Source organism: Coenobita brevimanus, chromosome 61, assembly GCF_032717465.1.
Source record: "Coenobita brevimanus isolate Jiangsu-jjx chromosome 61, ASM3271746v2, whole genome shotgun sequence".
Taxonomy (NCBI): Eukaryota; Metazoa; Arthropoda; class Malacostraca; order Decapoda; family Coenobitidae; genus Coenobita; species Coenobita brevimanus.
In genome coordinates this window covers 6,926,067-6,943,819 of record NC_137014.1, presented here as the reverse complement: position 1 = coordinate 6,943,819, position 17,753 = coordinate 6,926,067, and positions in this window count along the sequence as shown.

Sequence of the window (17,753 nt, the reverse complement as noted above, 5' to 3'; positions counted from 1 at the left end):
ATCAACTGATGCCATGACAATTTGAGCCCTTTGCACGAATCGATGCAGTAGGTAACGAAGGGGTTGATGACAGTTTTGCAGTCAATAATCACAACTCTGTTTCAACTAATAAATAAATGGGAAAAAGTACAGGGGTTACCGAACATCCCTTCCTCACAAATCTGTTGGTGTTTAGAATAATAAAAACAAGGATACTTTCTATTATGGAGTTTATTGTAGGCTTTTATTTTTTCCCATAGAAACAAGTTTCAGAGCATCAAAATTAAGAAAAACAAACAAACATATAATTAAGGAGTTTAACGGAGTTTCTCTCTTCATATCACCTCCACACCAGTTTCAGAACACCGGTTACCTATATAATTTTTCCCTGGATCACTGTGTTCCTTTTTTCCCATTTGAGCGTCTCGTAAAATGCTTAACTCTCCTGTCTCATGTGGGTCATTAACACTCATGCTTTTTTTTTTTTAATTATTTTCTCCCCACTTCTCTCTACTGCTCGTAAGTTATTCCTCCTTCTCTCTTTCGTAATTTAATTTCCTACCTTAAATTCTGTCTAATACCCTAAATTCTGTCTAATAATTCCTGACACAACAGAAAGGGGAATATGAACACACACACACTTTTTCCCACTTTAATTGTCGAAAGAGTTTGTTTTGCCCTCCGTCATCCAGATTTTCCTCAGCACATGTTGCCACTCCCCTTCAATCAACAAAAGAAACTGACGCCTTGCAGTTTCTACCTCCCGTGACCATGACGAACAGCTACTGTTTTATTAAAGTATCAGGCACACGTCCAGCCACACACACACACTGACAAAAGTCGTTGGCATCCGCAGGAAAAATCCCAAATAATAACCAAATTATTACATAAACAAATTGTTGTTCTCCTCTATGGTATATATAATGATATACCAGAATCCCAGAAAACATGTAGCTCATAAACCAGCGAAACACCAGCAATCTCTCCACCCCTCCCCCCACCACCCTGCCTCAGCCCCGAACCACCACGTCAGGGCCAGTGTTCCACTCGGGACCTTATTCTGCCAGGGTTCCACTCGGAGCTTCACGATGCCAGAGTTCCAGTGGGTAGGTTTATTTGTCATCTGGTCTGGTAGTCGGATGCTGACTCACTTCATTTCTATAAATAACGTTTGTCAGTTTCTACATCCCCGACCTCCACAAACATTAACCATTATTGCTCTCCGTTGAAAGTCTCAGTGAATCATCAAGACATTCAGAAATGCAAAGATTGTAGTAATGTCTATCTATCTATCTATTGCCAGACGCCTCAATCCCGTTTGGGGTGGTCACAAACAAATCGCCTCCAAGTCGCCCTGTCCCCCGCCATTTCACTCCCCTGCTCCCAACTCACACCCCCATCTCTCATACACCTCCCCACCCCATCTCTCCATCTCATCCTCGGCCTCCCCCTCCCTCTTTCCCCCTCCACCTCACTCACATACACTCTCTTCGTCAGTCTTTCACCCTCCATCCTCTCCACATGGCCAAACCACCTCAGTGTGTTCCTCATAACGCTTCCTATCACATCCACATCAACACCACAACGCTCCTTTATATCCTCATTCGTCAGCCTGTCTCTCCATGTGACTCCACAGGCTCCTCTTAAATAACTCATTTCCACTGCTCTCACTCTTGACTTGTGTCCTTCCAACAACGTCCAAGCTTCACTTCCGTACGTTAGAGTTGGTATCACAATACTGTCATGTAGTAACTTTTTCACTTTCATGCTCACTTCCCTGTTTCTTATCACTGCTTTCAAAGAACCAGCAACTTTTCTTCCCTGCTGTACTCTTTCAAGCACTTCACCCTCCAAACCTCCATCCTTACTCATCACACTACCCAAGTACTTAAACGTACTCACATTTTCCAATTCCTCACCATCCAACCTCGCTGTCCATTCACTGACTTCACCTCTCTCAAAGACCGTCACTTTACTCTTCCCTACATTCACCTTTAGATTCCGTTTCTTACACACTCTCTCAAACTCATCCACCAAGCCTTGCAGCTCCCCTTCGTCCTCACCCAACAACACAGTATCATCTGCAAACAACAGTACAGGGAGTTTCCAAACACTATCCTCTCTCACCAGGGCCACTCCAACATCCACTACCCTACCTTGTACCTCTTTTATTACCCCATCCATGTACAGATTGAACAACCATGGAGACATGACACATCCCTGTTTCAACCCAACTTTCAAAGAGAAAAATTCACTTAGTTCACCATCCACACGCACTGCAGCCTTCGCACCATCGTACATACTCTTCACAGCATTCAACAACTTCCCATCTACTCCATATATTCTTAACACTTTCCACAATCCTAGTCTATCCACCCTGTCATATGCTTTCTCCAAATCCATGAAAGCCGCATACAACTTCTTTCCCTTCTCTAGAAACTTTTCCACTAAAGATCTGAGAATGAATATCTGATCTACACAACCTCTTCCCTTCCTAAAGCCTCCCTGTTCTTCTCCAACTAATTTCTCTGTTCTTTCTCTAACTCTGTCAATAAGTATCCTACCATACACTTTTCCTATTATACTAAGAAGACAAATGCCCCTATGATTACCACACACTTCTTTTTCCCCTTTTCCTTTGTACAAGGGAATAATTATACTTGACTTCCAATCCTCCGGGACTCTACCTTCCTCCCAGGCCAATCTGCACATCTTCCACATCCATTCTACTACTATCTCTCCCCCATGCTTCAGCATTTCACCACACACTCCATCAATTCCTGGGGCTTTCCCTGATTTAACTTTCTTCATTGCTTCCACAACTTCTATCCTACTGATTTCTTCCTGTCTTCTCACCTTCCTCCTTCTCCCAGCCATTCCCCAGCCACTTATACTCGCATTACTTCCATCCTCCACGTTCAACAATTCCTTAAAGTGTTCTCTCCATCTGTTCACTTTTTCTCCCTTCTCCACTAGTAATCTACCATTTTTATCTTTCACTCCCCTGCTAACTTCACTTCCACCCTGTCTTACTCTTTTCACCTCTTTCCAGAACATTTTCTTACAGTCCCTCCACTTTACACTCAAATTCCTTCCAAATTCCTCATCCACTCTCTTCTTACTCTCTCTTACTAATCTCTTCACCTCTCTCTTTCTTTCTACATATAACTCTCTCTTCCGCCTCTCAACTTCTTCCACGCCCCTATTTCTCATCCATTCATTGTATGCTTTCTTCTTTTGTGCCACAGCCCGTTTCACCTCTTCAGTCCACCACGCTGTTCCTTGCACCCCCCTCCGTCTTCTCTTCCTTCCACACACCACATCACATGCTGCACATATTTCTTCTGTAAATATTCTACACACACCTTCCACGTCCCCCATCTGCTCCAATTCATATTTGCCCAATCGTTCCTCCACTTCTCTCTTATACTCTGCCTTTTTCTCATCCTCTTGTAACCTTTCCACTCTCCTTGCAACTACTCCTTCCTCTCGTCTTTCCCTTCTTCTATTCCTCCATCTTACTTGAACTTTATTTCTGGCCACCACCAAGTAGTGGTCAGAAAGTCCCCTGGGGGTAGGGTTTTTTTTCAAGAATACTCCCCCAGTATCCCTGCTTGTCGTAAAAGGCGACTAAAAGGGTTGGCGGAGGGTTAGTGCCCCTCCCCGGAAAACAACTAACTGAAAAAACAAACAAGAAGCCTTGGACAAGGACTGACCAAACGTTGACGACCAAGGACCGGACAAAGGACATTGCAATTGGAACTTGGAATGTAAGGGGAGCAAATGATGAGGTGAAAGAGAGAGAGATTGTCCAGGTGCTTGAGGATGCGAAAGTGGATGTATGTGGAATAACTGAAACAAAATGGAGAGGAGAAAGTGTGAGAGAATGGGAGTATGGATGGGGTATATGTGCAGGAGTAGGTGAGAATGAGAGGGCAAAGGAAGGAGTATGTATAGTTGTGAGTAAAAGATGGAAGAGGAGCATAAGACAGTATGGATCAGTTGGATCAAGGATTGTGTGGGTAAAGTTGAAAGTTGGAATACATATGTGGGCGATTGTGTGTGTGTGTATGCGCCAACGCAAGATCGTGCTAGAAGAGTGAGAGAAGAGTTCTGGACAAATGTAGAAGTGTGCATGGAAAAGTTTGGAAGGAATGAGAGAGTGTTTTTGATTGGTGATATGAATGGTAAAGTTGGGAATGTGAAGGTGGATGGAATAGTTGGTGAGTGGGGTGTGCCTGCTGAGGTAGATGAGAATGGGAGTGCGTTAGTGGACATTTGTGCTGGGAGGGGGTTGGTGATAGCCAATACCCTCTTCAGGCATAAAATGATCCACAGGTATACATGGCGAGTGATGAGAAGGGTGGGTGGTGAACTGAGTGAAAGGAAGGCAATGATTGATTATGTGTGTGTGGATGAAAGGATGCGAAGATGTATATTGGATGCAAGAGTTTATAGAGGTAGTAATGTCATGATCTAAATAAACTGATTGTGCGTGTGATGGTAATCAGATCAGCTGATGGACACCTAACAGAAATTTGAAGATGAAGATCGGGAACTGAACAAGCACAACACTAATTTCGAGTTGAGTTGAATCAGTCTCCGGCTGCAACACCGAATACCTAATCAGGCAGTGTCTAAGATGGCCATTACTATTTGCTTTGCCAGTATCAGACACAGGGATCGTCCATCAATCTAGCAATTTTTCTTCAACAAAAACCTTGAAAACAAAACCTGTACCGAAGGAAAAGAGAGCTGTGGCTTTTGGCAAAAAAACTAAGAAACCCAAGAATTTTTTTTTGGCTGGGAAGGAAGGGAAGCAGAAAAGTGAAGGGAATATCCAGCCCCTTTTTTGTTTTGTTTTAGGTGAGTAAGAGCAAATTCCTGATCGCCCGTCTGATACTGAGGGTGATTGTTGAAACACACACACACACTCACACACACACACAAACACACACACACACACACACACACACACACACACACACACACACACACACACACACACACACACACACATTCACACACACACACACACACACACACACACACACACACACACACACACACACACACACACACACACACAAACCTGGTTGCTGTTGCTGTTAAGAAAAGTAATGAAAAACTGTACAGCAAGACATTTTGTGGGTGAGGTTCGTCAGTGGCTAGCATACTAACAAGAGCATAAGAGAGTGGAGGGAGAACTGTACCGGTATATTATAGTCGTAATTATATCACCTCCATTTTTATCTCAGGTTACGTGACATGTTATTTTTATGGTATAGTTCGTAGATCTTACAAGGAATATATATTGTGTCAATGTACTTTCTTAGGCATAAGCATGGCACACTCCTATCTCACTAGCTGAAAAAATCTACTGGAAAATAATTCTACCCTAATTACTTTTGAAAATATTATGGCTGTACCACGTAAACGAAATAACTTTATGCATAATCAAGACGCATTAACTTCCAGTCATTTACTGATACTTCCCCCGCACATCCTAAGACACAATGGAAAGCTCTTCTGAATAAATACTGTCTTCTTTTTCAGTCAAAGGAGTAAGACAAAACAATACTGCAGTGCATCATGGAAGAAGCAGTGGCCAGTTAGTGGAAGTTACGGGTGTGATTATTCTTTCTGACACCCAGAGTAACTCACCTGCAGCCTCCCGCACTCTCCCTGTGCGGGTGCATTTGGCAACACCCCATTATCATCTCTTATGCATTAAGTCTCTCGTTTTCCTCTACGCTCCTCCCTCACTTAGTTCCTGATCACTCTTGCATGACCTGTCCCATCCCCAAACAATCTTCCTTCCAGTGACTAAAGCAACTTTACTGTCAAACTACTCTGGTCGGAACACTTTCTCCATTATTCTCAATATTTACCTCTCAGATTAATTCACTCGCAAACAGTCTTACATTTAAACTAAGTCACTTTATCTTCCTCTCTCATAATATCTTTTCAACCACTTTCCACGTCTCATTGTCTCAGCATTATTAGCGCAGATAAAAGTTTGCGTTTCTCTTGACTTCCTCTGTATATATTCCCTGAAACCACTCCACCTCACCACCCATTCTATTGTCTCTTCGCTCTTCATGATTTCACAAAATATTTTCTCTGTCTCTCTTTTTTCCCCCCGCCCATCTTCTCCTTTTTATTTTCATTTTTATTTTCCCTTCTTCTTTCTCCTGCGCTCAGCTAATTCTACTTTCCAGTCCCTTATCACTTCCCTCTACTGTTTTCCTCGTCATATCTCCTCTCTTCTCCCCTCTGTCACTCCCATTTTCCCCAAATCTCCCGCTTTTCTACTTCGTGATTCTCCCACATCGAACTTCCGACGTACCCACCGCACCCAAACCTGCCCCAGTGGCCACAACGTCCCACATAACACCGTGAGATGTCCCAAGTGTACTGTGATTGTATCTGACAGTGTTTGCAGTTTCCAAGACAGACGGGAAAGTATAATATAGGACACACACACACACACACACACACACACACACACACACACACACACACACACACACACACACACCATTGAATACAGTATGAAAACAAGAATAATAGAAGTTAATGAATTTTGAGAACAACTGGTTAAAGTGGCGGACCAGTATAAATTTTCGATATCTGTTAACAAAATAGCTCACACAGTGTTCATCCGATGTTAACAAACTAGGATGAAGGGTTGGAATTCAGGTATGGAGTAATCACACCGGTTTTGAAAGTAATAAGTCAAAGGTCAAGTTCAGGACTGGCAAAATAGTTTATCTGGTAAATGGATATGTGAGCTGAGTTCGTTTCATGATAATTCTGAAAAAAAAAAAAAAAATCTCACTAAAGAGTCATGAAGCAGATATTTATTGATGCTCAGCCCTTGGTAAATGTTTTCTTAGAGGAAGCAGGTGATACCCTTGTTCGAACGACCTGGTCCAGTGGTATGGGATAAGGTGCAGGCCGGACTAGTGTGTTGGCACGGGCTGGTGTGTTAGCATGGGTTGGTGCGTTAGGTTGGGCTGGTGTGTTAGGATGGGTTGGTGCGTTAGGTTGGGTTGGTGTGTTAGGATGGGTTGGTATGTTGGCACAGACTGGAATGCTGGCCTCTCGCCCCTTCGTTGCTATGTGATTCAGGATGTGTGTGTGTGTGTGTGTGTGTGTGTGTGTGTGTGTGTGTGTGTGTGTGTGTGTGTGTACTTTAACTCCTTCTAGGCTTTTGATGTATCTGAATGAAACTTCGCAGTTATGTTCGACTGGTTACTGAGTAGGTTTCCAATGTATACAATTTTACTTCCATGATTTTTCTTAGGGGTCAGCATCCCACCAACTAAACAAAAAATCCCAGAAATAGTGAAAGAAGGGCAGATATAGCTTTGATATCTTAGTATATTTTGTACAGTGGACTTTCATCCGTAATGCTTTATTTGGGGATCGTGACCCCCCTCACTATGCTTTGGGGGGCCAGCCTCCTCTCCCCCCCCCAAAAAAAAAAAAAAGATTAGTAGTAGCGGAAAGTGAGAATATATTGATTTCAACAAAACTTCTAAGATCAGTTCGTCTGGTTCCACGGCAGTGTATTCCACTATATAAATAATTACCATCATTATTTTGGGGGGAGTCAGTCCCCTAACCAAATGAAAAATTCTCAGAAGTAGTGAAAGGACGGTAAACATGGTTTTGATATCTATCTCAGTAAAAGTTGTACAGTGGATCCTCAACCGTAATGCGATAATTTGGGGGCGTGAACCCTCTCAATGATCCTGGGGGGGGGGTCAGCTCCCTCGCCCCCCAAAAAACTACCAGATATAGGAGAAACAATTGAATAAGACTGCCCAGGTGAGTTCATCTGCTTACTCCAATAGTCATCCGGTAAAACAATTTTCCAACCAAGATTTTTAGGGGGACCAGGCCCCTTCCCCAAATTCAGCATTCTCACTGGCTGCATCAGAACGACTCCTACACCTCACTTACACTTTGAAACTGAAGTCCTTCCTACCAGATATTATCTAGATACTATGTACAAATAGTTCTATTTGGCAGCCTGTACCAACTCACAGTACCACTATCAGTAAAAGCCAGAGTCACACAGCACAAATACTCACATAAAACAATCCCCGCACAAGTACTACCAGATCTTCTTCGACAATCTCCCCCCTCCAGACAGTCCTACACAAACAATGAAGAAACACTTACCTATTCACATCACGAGTTTATCTAGGCAGACTTACAGTAGACCAAGACATCACCCAACCCTCCTCAGATACCAGATTAGAGTCGGGTGGAGTGGAATCACAGACGACACGTGCCCAGCTTGTAGAATATGTTCACACATGAGACACTGAGACACTGCTCAGTACATGCCACACAAAGACGCAGACACAACACAAGCAGTGTAAGGAACCTGTTGGACGACCCCATGGAGGCAGTTGCTTACCTGCCATCGACGGGCTTGGTTGGTCAGGTAGACTGGGGTTAAGCAATAACAACACCAACAAACACTGTCTTGTTGCTTCAGAAAATCAGACCTGTTACATATAGGAGTAGACTACTGATCGTATTTTTGCAGATTGAGTGATTGCTGTTGCTGGGAGGATAGGAGGGGGTGGAAGAGAAAGAGGAATAGAAATAGAGGAGGAAGAAGGGAGAAGGGACAAAAAAAAAAAATAGAGGTAAGAAGAGAAGATTGAAGTAATGGATGGAGGGGTGAGGAGGAAGAGAGGAAGGATAGAGGAGAGAGTAGAAAGGAAAGAAAGTGAAAGCAGGAGTATGGAGGATGAAAAGGATAACTAGAAAATTCAAGAGACAGACCAGAAAGAAAGATGGCATTACTCTGGGGGACTTGGAGATGAAGAAGAAGGGTAGATGTAAGGAAGGAAGGCTTAGGAAGGGGCGGAAATAAGGAAGAAAAGAAGGACGAAAGGCAGGAGGCAAGGAGGAAGCGGCAGATGTAAAAAGGGAGAGAAAAAGGAGAGGCTGAGGTAAGGAGGAGAAGCAAGCGGTAAAGGACAATAGCGATGGAGGAGCGAGAGGTGGAGACAAGAAGGGGGTTAGAAAGCAGCGAGGGCAGTGTGTGAAAGTGCAGAATACCCAAGACACGTGAGGATGGGTGACCTGGGGATTAATCATAATAAAACTGCAACTCGCATTTGTTATCTCACACACCTGCCTCACATTCTTGCCTCACACGCCTGATGTACACTCCTGTCTCACGAACCTGCTGTGCTGTCTAGCCTCATGCATCTCTTGAACACTCTTGCCTTACACACCTGCTGTACACTCTTGCCTCATACACCTGCTATACATTCTTATCTTACACACCTATTGTCCACTCTTGCCTCTCATGCCGGTCTCATATTCTTGCCTTATACGCCTATCGTACGCTCTGGCTGCACACACCTGTTTAATTCTTGCCTCATAAAAATGCATCAAATATTTCTAATATCTGCATAAATTTTCTGCCTCACTCACCTTCCTGAAAAACGTATCCCTCATATTTATCCCAGAAAGAATCGCCGATCATCTGCCTCTCATGACGAAAGCATACACACACACACACACACACACACACACACACACACACACAAATCGCAAGGCAGTAAAAACTCTTACTACTGTACTACATATACAGAATAGAGTAAAATTGAGAGAGAGAGAGAGAGAGAGAGAGAGAGAGAGAGAGAGAGAGAGAGAGAGAGAGAGAGAGAGAGAGAGAGAGAGAGAGAGAGAGAGCAGACAAGACATGGAAGAAAAGGCAACGTGTGGGAAAGAGAGCAAAAAGATAGGAATGAAGGGTAAGTAAAAGTGAAGGAAAACTGTTGAAGAGAAAGAGGGAGAGAGAGAAATATTTTGGTCGTGGTAGATAAATTGAAAGTTTGAGGGGAAAAGTTGCGTGCATGGGTACAGCGAAGGAGGGAGCAGAGGAAGGAGCCAGAAAAGAGGGAGGAGCTGTCTGTCTGTCTTTCTGTCTGTATAAATTCGTCTGTCTCTCCCCTGTTTCCTTTCCCTCCTCCCCGCGGCTTTCCTCCTCTACTACTTCCATATCTCCCTCTCATACTTTTCTCATATGTATATTAGTCCTTTTATCTCTCTAATCTGTTTAGTTCTCTTTTCTCCGTCTTTTCTTTGTTCTCTCTCTCTCTCTCTCTCTCTCTCTCTCTCTCTCTCTCTCTCACTCCGTTTGTGAAACTACCAAGTTCGTGAACTGAACAGTCTGACAGCCCAGCTCATGAACTGGACATCTCTTTGTTGTGTTAAATTAGTGGTGCTGAGGGAAGCAGAGAGTAGGATGGCTGTACTGCTCTGTCGAGTGTTATGAACGGAAGGTCAATGACTGGAAGGTCATTGAGGTATTAAAGCGCGGAAAAACAGGCAATGCACAGCCAAAAACAGGAAGATCACATTCTAAATAGATTTAAACTTATGTCTCGTAGTGAATTAGATGAATATGTAATATTTCTCTTTTTATTATGAACCCTTTTCAACCAATATACGATATATTCTTAAACGTGTTCATTTATCAGTCAATCTGTTTTTCCGCTATAGAAATGAAGAAGGAAGTATCTAAAGGGCTCCAAAGGGATCTGGCAAGGGTAACTTTTCACGAGCAAGGTAGATGTGTGGTTTAAAGTTGTTAAATTGATACCCCTTAAGTCAAAAAGTATATATAATCGTCAAAATGGCAATGTTCGATGGTCATTTACCATAGTGTTTATAACTTCCTCCTACAATCACATCTATATTACAACTTAAAAATCATTATACATATGATGTCAACATGGTAGAGCTTGGTGGCAGGGTGGATAGCGTTGTGGGTGTATGGGTCGGATGGTTCCCCTCCCCAGCCCAAACATCTGCCCAACCATCTCCAGTTGCTCATTCTCCTCCTCCGTCTCCAGGTTCTCATTTATTTATTTCTTTTCCTCCATTCTTGTACTCTTTGACGTTTTCGTCCTTAGAATCCTCGCATTCATGACTTTCTTCCTTACTCTCCTCGGCAACTTTACATCAAACCTCCCTGCTCCTCCTCTCAATGATTCTCTACTAGTGTCTTTTTCCATCTCTTCTTCCACGTTCGTTTCACACATCCGTTCATTCTTTCAAGGTTAGCATCTTCATATTCATCTTATCTTCCACCTTTGTTTCTTCTTTTCATCCATTTCCTCCTTCTTGTCATCCTCCTGCTCACGATATCCTTTTTGCTATCGTCACATTCCTTTCAACAGCGTCCTCCTCCTCCTCCTCTTCCTCCTCCTCTCCCTCTTACTTCTTCTCTCTCTCTTTCTTCTCCTCCTTCTCCTCCTCCTCCTTTCTTCGGTGTGCAAGAAATGCAGTAAAAAGAAAGAAAAGGCGGAGGTGGACTAATGAGTACACAGTTCCGCCCCCCCCCCTCCTCTCTCTCTCTGCCAAAGTAGTTCACTAACAAGTTGACCCACGACAGCAATGCATTCAATTAAAATCGAAGCTGTGTTTTTATGTGACCATTGAGTGTTTTTACTGCAGCTGTGCTGTAAGTGAATAACTGTGTGTGTGTGTGTGTGTGTGTGTGTGTGTGTGTGTGTGTGTGTGTGTGTGTGTGTGTGTGTGTGTGTGTGTGTGTGTGCTTGGAGTTCATGTAATGTATTCTTTTAGTTCAATGTACGGTGTCACTGTAGACTAATAGACTACAGACTTAGGAATGTGCTAGTGTTTCGAACTAAGGGAAAATAATACCGTATATCTATCTCTGACTCTACTGATATGAAAGTGGAACTCGCTCAGTTTCGCAGCCACGTATGATTATATTGTACCCGAGCTAATAAAATGCATGGTACGAGAAATTTTGTATACTATGCATTGTTCTGCCACAGAGTATCAGTGGCGCTCCTGCACTCACTCAGATTCAACTGGCTATTGTTTGTGCTTTTGGATGTAATTCTGTATCCTCACTTTCCCAGCAACAAAAACTCATTAATATTTCCAGATAAATGAGTCACCAACCTTGTCGAAAATACACATCACTGGCCAACTGCGATGTTAAATGACTTTGCTTTATATCATCTTCCGTCCTGAGGGGGTAAGGCGAGAGAACGAGGGAATGAACGGGAAGGAGAAGGGAGGACATTGACTACAGCTATATTCTACAAAAAAAAAATACTTGCTGCTTCCAATGTGCAAATTTTCAGACTTTTGATGATATATATATATATATATATATATATATATATATATATATATATATATATATATATATATATATATATATATATATGCAAAGTAACGCCAACTGCAGAACAGGGGCCAAGTTTATTCAAAGACTTGCCATAACTTGCTTTCTCAGGTTATTCAAAAAGTCGAATAAACTGGACTCTTGTTCTGCACCTGGTGCTTCTGTATGCAAACTCACCCCAACGCTAGATTCACAGCAAAGTTCTGGACTAAATTAATGTGAGAAAACAGTTGTATACTGGTAACAGTGCATTACTTGCGTATCACAGTTTAGTTATGCGGTACTTTATCAACTATTACGAAAGTTCCGTACAATATCAGCTGGAGAAATTTCTGGCACAGTAAAATTTCCCTCTTTGTTGAGGGAACAGAGGAGAATGGGACTTATTTCAACTGATAAACTTTAAACCTCCTAACCAAATGTTCTTTTCGGCTGTGAATGGTCGGAAAATTAAGTACTTCTTTTCTTGCAGTTCTTTATTGTTTTTTTTTTTTCTCTCTCTCTATCTTTAGGTATCTAATTCGATCACCTCTGACCTTCAGTGTTTCTCTGTCCACACACTCCTCCCTCCCATTTCTTCCTCCTCGCTCTCTCACATTTACATAAAGGCAATCTTTCTTCATTCCTTCTTCTTTGTGCTCTTTGTCTCCTTTTCCACACAGGGCGCTTCTTTCACGCAATTTTTTTTCTTCCCAATTACAGATTACTTCTTGTATCTCACATTTTCTTTTAATTGCAAAAACCAGACAAAAAATCTTTTTCTTTTTAACAGACTTCCTGCCTCATTCTTTTTAATTTTTATTCTTCCTATTCTAATAACGTCACAAATGTTTTCTTTCATCACCCTCCATCTTTTCCCTTTCCTTCACACAGTACATTCCCTTCTCAACTGACAGGTTTATTTGCATCATCATTTTTTTATCCGTTTTGTGCAAAGATTCGCAACATTTTTCATACATACATACATATCTATCTATCCATCTATCTATCTATCTACATATATATGTATATCTATCCATCCATCTATCTATCTATCTACCTATCTGCTGTATCTATCTATCTATCTATATGTATAATTTCACAGATACATACAGTATACCTCATTTCACATGTATTCGTACAGATGCAAGACTTCACATTTACGTAATTTCACACATAAGTACATTATTTCACACTCTTAATATTAAATGGTGGTTCACATATAGTTAATTTCACTCTTATAATAATTCACTTTGACCTAGTTTCATTCAGAAGTAAATAAACTATGGGTAACATCACATACAAAATTCGTTTAAGGAGTATATGTGCCACATGCTATAAATCGCCACCAATAAAAAAACGTTCTACTTGTCTTTCAATGTGTGTGTGTGTGTAATTCACCGGGTCGGTCAGGATCACTTGATGGTCGTGATCGTCAGCTTTTACCCTCCCGGAAGGGAGCTGAGAGCTCATATAGTCCGATCTAAGGGCAAGGCTGTAACCTTCACACACGCACACACCCGTCCCCTTGCTCAAGGGGGACAGTAACCACCCACTTCGTCAGTGAAACTTTTTCGCAACCTGAGCGAGGCGAGAACTCCCGTCAACCAGTTGGCAAGCGAGAGCGTTACCACTGCACCAGCGAGTGGTGTGTGTGTGTGTGTGTGTGTGTGTGTATTGTCAGGTCTGTCTGTCCTCCCATATCTTCCTGATTTATCCTACTGTCAGTAGAGGTTCAGGGGTCTCATGGTAAGCTGAACCTGTGTTTTTAATATACCTGTATATTCTTGTTTTGCTTGTATTTTTTCATGAGCGAAAAAGTAATATATTTTTTTCCTCCTTTATCTCAGTTACTCATTAAATTGATTTTCTTATTATTTGGTGTATAAACTATAGTAAATGCATAGAATTAATCATGTACAAAAATGCACTAACTGATGATTTTTTTTTTTTTTTTTTTACGATTTCTTTCCTATTGAGGTGTTGTGGCACCAAGATTAACAGATGTCCCTCTGCTACACTGTTATCTATCAGCAGTGATTAGCGTCTCTCTCTCTCTCTCTCTCTCTCTCTCTCTCTCTTGTTGCATAAATCAAAGTTGACCATGTTGAAACGTATGCCAGCAGCAACTGTACAGTTTATAGTTGGTATATCACGTATGCATATCACTTACGATTTTTTTTTTTACAGTTCCCAAAGACAAGAAGTACTGGTAGTATCATGCTTTAGATTTCTGCTTGTCGAATGGGAGGGAGTTTGTGTGGCCCACAGAGGGTGAATAATTCTCAGAACGGTGTAAATCGGTGCCTTGTTGTTTATGACTATTGTTACATATACTTTGGTAATTGAGTATTTATAATTTGGAATCTAAAAGGTAACTCGAAAACTAAAAAGTAAAGGGCTATGGGTGTCCTTAGCAGTCTTTGCTTACTAAACTCATAAAAAAATTCTTACAATTATCCACTTATATTTCATTTTTTGTACATGCCCTTGATTTGTAACTGATGTAATGGTATATTATGTGGAAGCCGTAAAACCTAAGGTCTTGCACATTAACACCCTTCTTATTAGTAAATATTTCTGAGTTAAGAAAGATTTGGGTGTATAATAAATGTTAAAGTATCTAAAAAAGTACAAAATGCAGAGTTGTCCAGAGAGGTGGTCTGGTGTTCCGATGAAAGCGGGTTCGAATCCAGGTTAGGGCTGGGAACAGTTTGAAGATTTGAATTTCGTTCAGACAAACTTTACTGATCTACCATGAGACCCGCCGACATGTTATAAAAACATATCCGTTACCAGCACATCAGTCCTGTATGAGACAGTCCTAGCATATTCTCAATAGTCATACAGTATGGACGGTGGGTGTTAACGCCGGTGCTGACATGTGGAGGTGTTTGGTAAGTAGGAAGAGTGCTTGGCCTCAGTCAAGGGGCTCTGAAGTCTACACCCTGAGTCGAACGCAAAAAAAAAAAAGAGAGAGAGAGAGAGAGAGAGAGAGAGAGAGAGAAGAAAAAAAGAAAAAAAAATGAGACCGATGAAGAATTCCATACTGTAACATTATTTCTCTCTGCAAACGATTATAGTCAGTTTGTGACAGTACTCACTAGAGAAATTGGATAAAGCTGCCCTCAGCTCCTTCATTACCAGGAAGCTCTCTTAAGTGGAATATAGTCATCCAGCAGAAAAAAGTGCCACCATAAAAAATATCATAGCACTGAAGAAGACAACGATTCCTGGCCCAGTTTTGCATATACAAGCCTGCTCATTATTGTATTAATTGTGTTGTTAAATTGTGTATCATCTTATTTTGAACTGACGAGATAACTAGATGTACTGCGTAAAACTTCAACCAACTTATGTTTATCAATAAGTGTGACAGTCTTCTTTAAATTGCAGAGAAACTGGATAGCATAAACTTTATTGTATCAACATATCTAGAACTCATCAGGAAAATAGATCAAATATATCTTTACACATACAATGAAAAAAAAAAAAAAGGTGCAAAGGTGGCGAACATTTCCATTACGAATGAGTGTATCTGGTTAGTACATAAACTGTCTTGTCATATATTTCTGTGTGTGTGTGTGTGTGTGTGTGTGTGTGTGTATGTGTGTGTGATTACCAAAACGAAATATTTATGAAAGTCATTAACTGTCACCCAGTAATATGACAGATTTCAACAATAATATCAGGGTCAACATATTCTCCCGATCCGGCCTCGAAAGCGCTAACACATTTATTTATTTATTTATTTATTTTTTCAAAGGAATCTCCAGTCAGTATTATTCAGATCTGCCGAGAATTGACGGACTATAGGGGTTATATAGTTTTTGTTAACCCTTTCACTCATATGATGCTCTACGAAACGGTATTAAATCTTTCAGTAACAACAGGAATTAGCAAAAAAAAAAAAGTGTGTTCCTATGTTGACGGGGTTAAGCACCTCTCGACTTTCACCTTTGCTGCATTTTTACTGTCATACCTTAATTTTCAGTTCCCCATGCTTTCACTCATGGATACCCAATTTCCTCCACCAAGGTCTCTTTCTTTCTACCCCCTGCTCCTCTCTGTCTCTGTCTCTGTGTCAGTTTGTCTGTCCGTCTGTCTGTCTCTGCATCCAGTTTGCCATAATCTCCTCTTTTCCCCTTTCCCAGTCACATAGAGAGAAGCTTCCCTGTATACCTTCACCGCACCCCTTCCTCCCCTCACCAGTTCAGACCACAGTAATTGATACTCTCAATAGCAACACTGATCAATTACACCACATCCCCAGTCCCGGCCACGCTGGACTGATACTGTTGCCGGGAAACTGACGATTCAGACACGATATATTATACATTAATTGCCACTGTTGCAGCTGGTCATATTATTCAAACAAACGCCAGCTAATTATGTTCAACTGACGAAAATTCTGGCAATCTGTTGACTAAAAAACTGTCCATAATTAATCTTCTGCTCTCAAACCAATTAGTAGTTCTAGCAAAACTGCCACCATATGCTTTTTCTCAGATGAGAATATCCTGCTAATAAGAGGTCTGAAGCGGTAAAGAACTGGCTACGAGAGGAAAGAAATAAGCTGTTGACACGAGCTTTTTACACTGTTTCCTAAAGTTTCAAAATCTAGCTAAAAAGTACTTTCATGCATACCACCTACTGGTTAATAATAGTTGGATTTAACATTGGTACCTAGTAAAAGACTGAAATGGCCTTAAGGCAAATTACAAACTGAGGGGAATTCATTAACCATTGCTGCGAACAGACAAATAAGAGAGACGGTTAAATTATTACAAGTGAGATCGGGAAGGTGTGGGCAATCTCGCATTATATCACGATAATTTCTGAAACATATGTTGGTAATAGAAGACGTCTGATTTCCTAACTACACTGTGCACCGAACAATACAAGAGATCAAACTTAGCAAATACAAGGGCTTTGGCGAAAGCTTTGTCATTGAACTTGACATCTCAAAGGCTTTCGATCGAGTCTGACATAAATCTTTAATTTCCAAACTCCCCTCTTACGGTTTCTATCCTTCTATCTGTGACTTCATCTATAGCTTCCTTTCTGGTCGTTCTACAGCCGCTGTTGCAGACGGTCATCGTTCTTCTCCTAGATCTATCAACAGTGGTGTTCCTCAGGGCTCTGTCCTATCACCAACTCTCTTCCTTTTATTCATCATTGACCTTCTTAGCTGTACATCTAACCCTATCCACTCGTATGCTGATGACTCCACTGTTCACCTTTCCATTCGGTTCCCGCAACGTCCATCTCAGCAGTTACTTCAACAAACAAGGGTTGAGGCTATGACACACCTAATGTCTGACTTGGCTCGTATCTCTGACGGGTAAAAATAATCGTGTTTTTTATAATGCATCAAAGACTCAGTTCTTACACCTATCAACCCGACAAAATCTTCCACAGGTGTACCCACTAATGTTTTTTTTTTTTTTTTTTTTTTTTTGTGCGTCCGATTCTGGGCATAGGCTTCACAGCCTGCCCTCACGGCCCAGTAGTCCTCCTACATACCATACACCTCTACATGTCACCATTACTAATAATCAGTTTAATCCTGCATCATCCTTGAATATGC